A 6,999-nucleotide genomic window follows, 5' to 3' on the forward strand; every position below is an offset into this window, starting at 1 on the left:
TGTAGCCTGTGTGTCATTCTAATAAATCCCCTTTCTATATATAGTGTGGTTCATTCTATACGTTCTGTTACTCTAGAGAACCCTGATTAATAATTCTGCGGGTATTGGAGTTTTATTATATAGAGTGTATGGCTCTCCTGGGGGCACTGTCAGCCCGCTCTAATTTGGATGTTTGAAGGCACATAGACTTGCAGTGGAATATCAGGGCTAGCAGTAACTCATCACACTTTGAAAACCAATAAACTGGAGTATGAGCCATTTCCTTTGAAATATAAGAGAAAGTTGTATGAAATGTTAAATGGGAAAAGCGAGCCTTATGTTGAATATATATATATATATATTCAACCGCCCGGCCTGTTGAATATATTCTATGAAAAAAAAAGACTATGAAAAAAGAAAAGACAAGCTGGGCGGTGGGGGCGCACACCTTTAATCCCAGCACTTGGGAGGAAGAGGCAGGTGGATCTTTGTGAATTTGAGGTCAGCCTGGTCTACAAGAGCTAGTTCCAGGGCAGGCTCCAAAGCTACAGAGAAACCCTATGTTGAAAAAAAAAACAAAAAGAAAGAAAAAAAAGACAATTAGTCGGAGGTCAAAAGTGCAAACCAGAATTATGTGGAATTCTGTGTTGTGTAGCAGACTCCTTCCAGATTAAAACCTTCTATTTTGGAGAGAAGTTCATTAAGACATCGGATGTTCTAAAGCAGCCATTCTTAACATGTGGCCCTCCACCCCTTTGAGGGCTGAATGACCCTTTCGCAGAGGTCACTAATCAGATATCCCACATTGGAGATACCTGCATTATGATTCATAACAGTAGCAAAATTACATTTGTGAAACAGCAACGAAAATATTTTTCTGGTTGGGGATCACCATGACATGACATGAGGAAGCATTGTGGCTGCGGCATTAGGAAGGTTGAGAACCACTGTTCTAAAGGGAAGGGAAAACTTCCATCCTATAAAGAAGCCAGTGAAGCTCAGGAAGTAAGCAATGCCAAGGCTGTAGAAAGTCCCTGGCTCGGAGCAGATACCTAAGCCCCTCCCTTACCACACATACTGGTGATATCTTTGAGTCATTTCTGAAACTGGAAGTAACCATTCACCCACATCCCTGTGAGTAACCCCAATAAAACTCATTGGCTCGTCAAGTTGGACTTTGATGGTATCCTTACTTTGGTCTGTTACCAGTTCCTTATCTGCAGTGAATAGACATTTATTTGTTCATGTCTCCCAACTTGAAGTAAGACTTACCACGAAATTTGTTCTTCTTATTTTTTCTTGTTTGCTTGTTTGTTTGTTTTTGAAATAGGGCAACATTATATAGCCCTAGTTGGCCTGGAGCTAATGAGACGCCCAGCAGGTAAAGGCCCCTGACACCAAGCTTAGGGATCTGAATTCCATCCCATCAGAACATGACAGAAAGAATGACGCACGATGGGCAATGCCTTGGGGAACTGGGAGAAGGGGGAAAAGCGGAGGGCCTTTTACCTCGGGTGCATTTTGCTCTTGGAGGAGATTTCCTGCCTCCTGTGACAAATATCTGCATTCAATTTATAAGACATGGTTTATTCTTGTTGGATGTCAGACCATAGCTATAGAACCCAAGCTGGCGAAAGGATATATTTTGCGTATGTGCCTCTGTGTGTGTGTGTGTTTGGGTGTCTCACTAAGTAAAAGGACTTGCTGTCAGATTTCACAATGTGAGTTGAATAGCCGGGAAGAGAGAGCAAATTCTTGCAGGTTGTCCTCTGAGCATCGTGTCCCAGCCACCCAAAACACACACCCAGGCACATACACGAAATGGATCAAATTTTTCAAACACATTTTTTTAAAGCACTGGCAAGATATAAATAAAGGTTCTGGGTGCCAAGCCTGAGTTTGACCTCTGAGAATCTTGGAGTTGGAAGGAGAGATTCAACTCTTTCTGGGTGCCATCTAAACCCATGGCCTGCAGGCACCTGCACACAAACCCCCGTAGCCACACATAGTTCACCACCGCACAGAAAATAAACTATTTAAAAACATATTTTAAAGCCTGGTGGAGGGCACACCTTTAATCCCAGCACTTGGGAGACAGAGGCTGGCGAATCTCACTGTGTTCAAGGCTAGCCTGATCTGCAAAGCAAGTTCCCGAACAGTCAGGGCTGTTACACAAAAACACACTGTCTCAAACAAACAAACAAATAAAAATAAACCATGTTTTATGACGAAGTGTGGTGAAATGCCTCGGCTGGTGTGTGTGCCAAGGGTAAACCTCAGGATTCCATCTCCACTTCCACATGGTGAAAATGGAACACAAATGATGTCTGGGTATCTTAACATTCCCAGGAGTGCAGAAGCACAAGCACACCAAAACCAAAGACGACACATGCTTAAGGAGGAAAAAAAGGTAAAGGTCCAGTGAGGTGGCTCAGAAGGCAGAAGCGCCTGCTGCAAAGCTTGGCGATTTGGGTTTCATTTCCCGGACCCATGGAGTGGAGCAGCTGCAGTTGGCCAGCTGGCCTGTAGCATCACCAGAAGGCTCTCAGACAGACAGAGAGAAACACACACACACACACACACACACACACCCCAATGAATAAAAAATAGTTTGAGAATGTATTTTAAAGGGAGTAGTGAGATAGCTCAGCAGGTGTGTGTAGGTGCCTGTTGCCAAGCCTTATGACCTGAGTTCTGTCCCTGCAAAGCACCAGGTGGAAGGTTTCAGCCCTCTCTGGTCGTATGACTTCTCACCTCCTCAGCTACATAAACACACGTGTACCACACACAAAATAAAGACATTAAAAAAAGATTAAAATTTGGGGGGCTGAAGAGATGCTGCTCTCCAAGAGGACCCAGGTTCAAGTCCCGGAACTCACACATCAGGGCACAATTGTCTACAACTCCCGTCCCAGGGTATCTGATGCCCTCTTCTGGCTTCTTTGGGTACTACATGCATGGTGCGTCTGCATTCCAGCGCTTATCACCTACTAATTTAATTTTTTTCCCCTAAGGTACTGTGTGTTTATTGGGGAGCATGAATCAGGTGATAAAGATTCCTGTCATCCATTTTCTCTGAAGTTCCAGTCCCACCTGGTAGAAGCAGAGAACCTACTTGGGGGAGGATGTTGTTATATAATCTCCTTGCTGGTACGCACACAGGTACACCTCAACAAGCATGCTCTAAAAAAAAGTGTCAGAAAATAGCTTTAAAAAATACCAGATACTACAGGTAAAAGAGCCTGCAGCAACCCCTGAGGATGTGAACTTCATTCCTGGGACCCAGATGATGGCAGGAGAGAAAGAACTGGGGTGGGGATGGTATCATTTACCTTCTGCATAAGCAAACACGCGTACACACTGACACTAAGTAAAAGTTGTTTTACAGAAAGGATCTTTTTTTTTAAGGATTGGAGAGATTTCTCGGGCAAAATGGCAAGTCTTAGAATCGGTTTAATCCCGGGGTTCCAGGTGGTGAAAAGCAAGAACAAACTCCTGCTGGGTGTCCACTGGTCTCCTCTCCCATGCACACACACACAGGCACACACTCAAAATATGTTCATTTAAAGGGTTTAAAGGGCTGGTGAGATGATCAGCAAATAAAGGCACCTGCTACCAGCACTCGGGAGGCAGAGGCAGGCAGATCTCTGTGAGTTCGAGGCCAGCCTGGTCTACAGAGTGAGTTCCAGGACAGGCTCCAAAGCTACAGAGAAACCATGTCTCGAAAAAATTCAATCAATCAACTAATAAAAGGCACCTCCTGCAAGTGAGTACTATCCCCACAAACCACTTGGTGGAAGGAGAGCCCCAACTCTGGTGGAGTATCTTCTATCTTATCTTTTTGGGATGGCAAATATAGAGCTATTTCAGTTAAGAGCACCGGTTGCTCTTCCAGAAAACCTGGCTCCTATCCCAGCACTCACAAGGCAGCTCACAATGGTCACTAATCCCAACCCCAGGGGATCTAGCAACCTCTTCTGTCCTCCATAGGCATTGCACATATGTGGTACACAAGTATATATTCAGATAAAAACTCATACACTTCAATGAAAATAAATAAAACCTAAAATTTTAAATCTTCAGGGAAAAAGAAATTACAATGTAGATTTTAATCACGAAGATTTGGGTGGGGAGGCACTTGGAAAAATAAGACATCAAGTGTGGCTATGGGCTATAGAGGAGAGTCGTGCTCGGGCTTTTTAAGACTAGGTACTGTCTTGGGGTTTCTATTGCTGCTTTGAAACACCATGACCAAAAATCAAGTTGGGGAAGGAAGGGTTTATTTTACACTTCAGCATTGCTGTTCATCACTGAAGGAAGTCAGGACAAGAACACAAACAGGGCAGGATCCCAGAGGCAGGAACTGATACAGAAGCCGTGATGTTGGGAGCAGCTGCTTACTGGCTTACTCAGTGTGCTTTCTTATAGAACCCAGGACCACCAACCCAGGGATGGCACCACCCACAATGGGCTGTGCCCGCCCTTATCATCCAAAGGAGCTGTACCAGCTTGCAGTCCCACCAGCAATGCAGAAGTGTTCTCTTTTCCCCACAACCTCTCCAGCATAAGTTGTCATCAGTGTTTTTGATCTTGGCCATTCTTACAGGTTAAGATGGAATCTCAGAGTTGTTTTGATTTGCATTTCTCTGATGACTAAGGATGTTGAACATTTCCTTAAGTGTCTTTCAGCCATTTTAGATTCCTCTGTTGAGAGTTCTCTGTTTAGGTCTGTACTCCATTTTTTAAAAATTGGATTATGTGATCTTTTCGTGTCCAATTTCTTGAGTTCTTTGTAGTTTTTGGAGATCAGACCTCTGTCTGATGTGGGGCAAGTGAAGATCTTTTCCCATTCTGTAGGCTGTCATTTTGTCTTGTTGACCGTGTCCTTTGCCTTACAGAAGCTTTTCAGTTTCAGGAGGTCCCATTTATTGATTGTTTCTCTCAGTGCCTGTGTTACTGGGGTTATATTTAGGAAGTGGTTCCCTGTGCCAATGCATTCAAGTGTACTTCCCACTTTCTCTTTTATAAGGTCCAGTGTGGCTGGCTTTATGTTGAGGTCTTTGATCCATTTGGACTTGAGGTTTCTGCATGGTGATAGATATGGGTCTATTTTTCATTTTTTTTACATGTCGATATCCAGTTATGCTAGCACCACTTGTTAAATATGCTTTCTTTTTTCCATTTGATATTTTTTTGCTTCTTTAATCAAAGATCAGGTGTTCGAAGATGTGGATTGACATCCAGGTCTTCTATTTGGTTCCATTGGTTCTCCTGTCTGTTCTTATGCCAATACCAGGCTGTTTTCAGTACTGTAGCTCTGTACTAGAGTTTGAAGTCAGGGACTGTGATGCCTCCAGAAGTTCTTTTATTGCACAGGATTGTTTTGGCTATCCTGGGTTTTTTGCTTTTCCAAATGAAGTTGAGTACCGTTCTTTCGAGGTCTTTGAAGAATTTTTCTGGGATTTTGATGGGCATTGTGTTGAATCTGTAGATTGCTTTCAGTAAGATTGCCATTTTTACTATATTAATTCTGTCTACCCAAGAGCATGGGAGGTCTTTCCACTTTCTGGTGTCTTCTTCAAATTTCTTTCTTCAAACATTTAAAGTTCTTGTCATACAAGTCTTTCACTTGTTTGGTTAGAGTTACTCCAAGATATCTTAGGCTATTTGTGGCTATTGTAAAGGGTGTTGATTCTCTGATTTCTTCCCCAGCCCTTTTATCATCTGTGTACAGGAGGGCTACTGATTTTTTTTAGTTAATCTTGTATCCTACTACATTGCTGAAAGTGTTTATGAGTTGTAGAAGTCCCAAATGCAGGGACAACAAGAACATGCCACAGCACCTGGCTAATCTCCTTGCTCCTATTTATAGAATGTGTCACAGGTCATTACTAAGACATAGTACTTCATCCTGAGGATGCAGCACAGCTCGCTTGTCCATTCATCTGCTAAGGGGATTTAAATTGTAGGAGAGGTCGTTTACAGTCAGTTTTGTCCTTTTTAAAATGAAGAGAGTAAATACCAGTAGAGAATCCCTTAATTACAAAAAAAGGGGGTGAGGTGGTGGGGTGAAAACAAATCTCATACATTTTTGTTATAACTCCTTGCAATTAGTATAGTGTGGTTTTTTTTGACTTTCTGTAAAGTCTAATTTTATTTACTTATTTGGTTTTTAGAGAGGTTTCTCTGCATAGTCCTGGCTGTCCTAGAACTCCCTCTGTAGACCAGGCTGGCTTCAAACTCACAGAGATCTGCCTGCCTCTGAGGCGTGTGCCACGACTGCCTAGTTAATTTTGTAAATCCTAATCAGTAAATCTTCATACTAGGCTTTAACGCTTCTGAAAGTGTACTTCAGCAAAAAAAAAAAAAAAGACAACTTTTCCTTAGCTATTTATTTACCTATTGATTGATTGGTTGATACAGGGCTCCACTATCTAGCACTAATTTGCCTGGAACTTGCTATTTAGACCAGACTTTGAACCTGCTGTGATCCTCCACCCTCAGGCTCCCTAGTGTTGGGATTACAGGCACCAGCTACCACACGCGGCTCAAAACCTTATCTGAAAAAAAAAATGAACACTAAAATTTAACATTAAATGATCACATATGCCGGGCGGTGGTGGCGCACGCCTGTAAATCCCAGCACTCGGGAGACAGAGGCAGGTGGATCTTTGTGAGTTCGGGGCGAGCCTGGTCTACAAAGTGAGTTCCAGGTCAGTCCAGGGCTGTTACACTGAGGAAACCCTGTCTCGAAAAACCAAAAACGAAAAAAAAAGATCACATGTACTTAAAATAGAGACCCTGAGACAGCTGTAAAATTCCCACGTTCCAGTCCTAGGCGGGTAGTTGCGTTGCATGCAGGGAGTTGTAGTCCACGAAAGAGTCGTTTCCAGACAAGATGGCGGAGTTGCTACTGACGCTCGAAGGGGCGGGCCCCGCGGGACTCTGGGCCGCTAGGGGATTGGGCCGCGCGGCGATTAAGCAGGCGGGAAGTATAGACCAGGTGTTAAACCCTTACTC

Source organism: Microtus pennsylvanicus, chromosome X (genome assembly GCF_037038515.1).
Source record: "Microtus pennsylvanicus isolate mMicPen1 chromosome X, mMicPen1.hap1, whole genome shotgun sequence".
Lineage (NCBI taxonomy): Eukaryota > Metazoa > Chordata > Mammalia > Rodentia > Cricetidae > Microtus > Microtus pennsylvanicus.